The sequence below is a fragment of the Magnolia sinica genome, chromosome 2 (genome assembly GCF_029962835.1).
Source record: "Magnolia sinica isolate HGM2019 chromosome 2, MsV1, whole genome shotgun sequence".
Taxonomy (NCBI): Eukaryota; Viridiplantae; Streptophyta; class Magnoliopsida; order Magnoliales; family Magnoliaceae; genus Magnolia; species Magnolia sinica.
In genome coordinates, this window is record NC_080574.1 from 33,417,130 (window position 1) to 33,421,276 (window position 4,147).

The window sequence follows — 4,147 nt, forward strand, 5'->3', positions numbered from 1 at the left end:
ATTAAAACTATAGAGGAGAAACTAACAACTACCATGGGAGGGGACATTAGTACAAGAAAAAAGGTTAAGATATCACATCAATCAATCAATCAATATATATATATATATATATATATATATATATATATATATATATATATATATATATATATATATATATATATATATAAAACCATTTGAGTGAAACAAACTGATGTAAATTCCAGTCCTGGAAAGGAATAACTTCAACAAAATACAGAAAGCCACAACAGCAACTTTGGTCTCCCTCATGGAGAAGAATGAAATGATGAATTAAAACCAAATGCTCTAGAAACAAAACTTTCCACCAATCCACAAAGGGTAACGTGAATGTCAGAACACCATCCTTGACAATGAATATAACAATAAAGCGTCTAGAATATTATTGTTAGCCAACATAATTGTATAATTAAATAGAAGATCAATAGAAATATTTGAAAAACATAATAGAAAACTTGGAAAGTTTGAACTGAGTTTTCCCGTCTGAAACCTGATGAGAATTGGCAAATAGAAAGTCACCTTTCATACAACAAATTGCACAAATAGCCTTAGCATGGCTTTGCAAGCAAACTTTGCTGAAGAAGCACATTGTGTTTCATTGAATTTGATTAAAATTGTGTGAAAGAGAGAAGTAATGGTCACCAAAACCATCAAGCGAGCAGCATGCCAACTGGTCACTCGTGTAAGAAATCAAAGACATGAAAAAGGTGGTCCAAATAGTGACAATTAGTTCGAACAAAAAACTAATCAATCCAGCTGTTAAGTAGGCAATAAGAAGTATGTAAATCAGATCATCGGCAGGGCTGACCTGAGGACAGCAGACCATGCTTTGCCGGACAGATTAATAGCCATATAACTGCTCTTGTATCTTCTCAATCAGGAAGAAACAGGGCTAGAAAAATTCTGTCATCCGCTCAGATCCAAGGGACAGCCATTCTTTTCTGTTTCAATTCCTCTAGAGGTTTTCTATTTTTAGCCAAATCAGCCTGTTTGATTTATGAAAATAAGTTTTTTCCTCTGTTTTGGACATCGAACAGTGTCTGCATCAGATCTATTTTAGCTACAAATTCGGGCAGTCTTTCATTAGCACATCTCCAAATCTATGACTACATCTAGTACAATCATGAATCCTACTTATCATCAACTAAAAATTGATGAGATAAAGGATGGGAGTGTTAAAAATATCAGTATCGCGTTACATATCACATCCTTGGGGTACTGATACGTATCAGTTATTGCACAGTATATATTGTCAGTATCACTATCAGGTAATTTATCGCACTTTATGGGAAACGTGGGGAAACATTGGGGAAATGGTTGAATTTTTCAATGAAATTTCAGGGATTGTTAGAAAAGACTTCAATACATACTTTTAAATCATAACATCTCAAAAAAGAAGTGCACATAATAGATTTCCTTTATATAGGGTCATATGCTATGCATTGTCTGACTAAACTAATGCAACTATATTCAAATTGAAAGCTTAACATTTAGAGTGTATGTGATGATCATTCAACAAACACTCCTAAATACTTCGAAACTTGTCTCAATTGACAGCTACTTGAAGGAAATTTTCGAAGAAAAAAATTAAAATTTTAGTCATTCTTATTAATTTTTAATTAAAAATCACTTTTATTTTCTAAAAATTGACAAGGACATAAATCAGTAGATTAACACTCATACTTGCTTGATTTCAAGTTTGGAGTGCAACATTGCAAGCAATTTGGAAGTATGTGATGATCATTTCATCAAATACTCCTAAATACTCTCAACTCCATTATTTTTCACACAAAACATGAAGACCAATGAATTTATAACCATTTGACACTGATTTAACATAATTTCAACAAAAAAAGGATTGGAATTCAGAAATTAAAAATGCTCATTGGATTGAGAGAATGGGATATTTCGGCACTACACGTGCATTGCGTATTACATAGGTGGGATACAAGACATATCGTGGGATATATCCGCTAGTATCATCGATATTTAAAATACTGGGATCAAGCTCTATAAATGAAAAGATTAAGAAGCCTGATGTTGATGATGAAAATATGCCGATTGGGAAGTTTGAGGATTATGCCACAGCCGGACACGAGAGGTTATCGTTGTTGGACGAGTTTATAGGCGGAAACTAGATAAAGCTCGCTGAAGAAGATCAAACCGATGACCTCCTTCATTACTCAATGGAGGAGTTGAATTATCGACTAGAAACAGGAGTGATACCCGCCAAAAAAAGTGAGTGCCTCACGCGAGACGGCGGATGAATCTAGGGCTCAAGTCGCCAGCGACATCATTGATTGATAACACATCATCAAATCACCAAAACTTCATGTTTTCTAACACCACGTCATGGGACCCCTACCACATTGGCCCGTTGGCATCAACTCCATTGTCCCATGTGCTTGCTCATTGTTGATCATCGCAGATGACATTATGTCTTTATTAGCCTGCAAGGATTATAACACTTTGTAACTTGCTTTGATACCACTTGTAGGTTGTCACCTTCACTAAGCGTAGAATGCATAGTGTTGAGGGTCAAATATTGCATATTGAACCTCATTTATATCTTGGTTTTATGAACATGATACTGCTTAATGTCCTATTTTACTCATGTTTGTGTTGCAAGGTGAATTTAAGAGATTGGATTGGAAAAGTTGCTAAAAGCATGAATTTGACGCTCAAAGATCACCAAAGCAAAGAATGGATCCTAGGAGACAAAGATTGAAAATTTTAAGGTCCTAAGATTCAAGAAAACCAAGTGGAGAAAAAACGAAGTTCAAAAGAACAAGTGCAAAAGTCACATTGACTATGTCATCGAACACCATTCGATGACATCGAGGACACAGTCGATAACATCGAACACAGGTCGATGACATCGAATTTATGAAGGAAAATCGAGTTGGTCGCTGGACAAATTGAAGGCATTTTTCGATGACTCGAGAACTTGTTTGATGACTTGAAGCTCTACTCGATGACATCGAAGGCCCCTTCGATGATATCGAATTTTCTGTGGAATTTCAGCAAAACTCGCTGGACACATTGGACACCATTTTCGATTACTCGAAGCACTCCTCGATGACATCGAAGACCTATATCGAAGATCTCTTCGATGACATCGAATTTATTGAAGAAATTGGATTAACTCTCTAGATTGTTTTGGACACATTATCGATTCCTCAAACAACGCTCGATGACATCGAAGGCCTCTTCGATGACATTGAAGGTTACAGAGTCCGGACAAGGTTACAAAAGCACAGAAAAAGTACGTATAAAAGACACCTTCGATGACATCAAACAATTTGGCGAAGTTACGCAGAGTTACGCGAAGTGGTAAATTTGAGGCGGTTTTCAGATTTTTTCAAGTCAATGCGAAAGGAGGTGTTGCTCAACTATAAATAGGAGTCCTTAGAATGTTCCTAGGCAACTTCTAGGTTTTGAGTAGTGGAGTAAAAGGGTGGAGAAGTCGTCGCCAAGCGTTTTTCTTCTTTCTTCCTTAGTTTTTCATGCTTTCTTCTAGGGTTTTAGTTCCAATCATGTCTATGGTTGGCTAAACCTCTTAGCTAGGGCTAAGAGGTGAAGCTTGTAGCGTGATGGGATGTTTCTATTGCTTTGATTCATGTTTATGTTGAACTCTCTTTGATTTTAGTTTGATTATAAGGAATATTTTTAGTTTTTAATGGTTTGTTGTGACAAATTACAATAGATCTGCGATAGCTTTGAATATCGTCATTTCCTATTTTGAGATTAATGGATTGGTAAATCCTATTGTTTGCCATCATCCCATGGGCATGGTTAGGTGACGGAATCCCTTCCAATCTTCCCAATTCTCCTTCTTTCATGACTAGGTTCATGAGAAGTTCAGAGATTTGACCGTCTCTTCTTCCAACTGGATAAGATAGGACTTTGATTCCAGTAGTGTTCTTGAATCAAGCATAGATCTTCCAGATCTCTACAAGTGGATCCTTGGAAACCCTAGTTCTCACCTTTGAATTTCTTAAGTTTCTAATTAAATCTCTCACAATTACTTCCTTTATTTTCAAATTTAGATTTGCATCTTTTTCTAGTTCTACTTCTAGTTGCTTTCAAAACACGCACGAGATTAGTCCCTATGGATTCGACCTCGGTC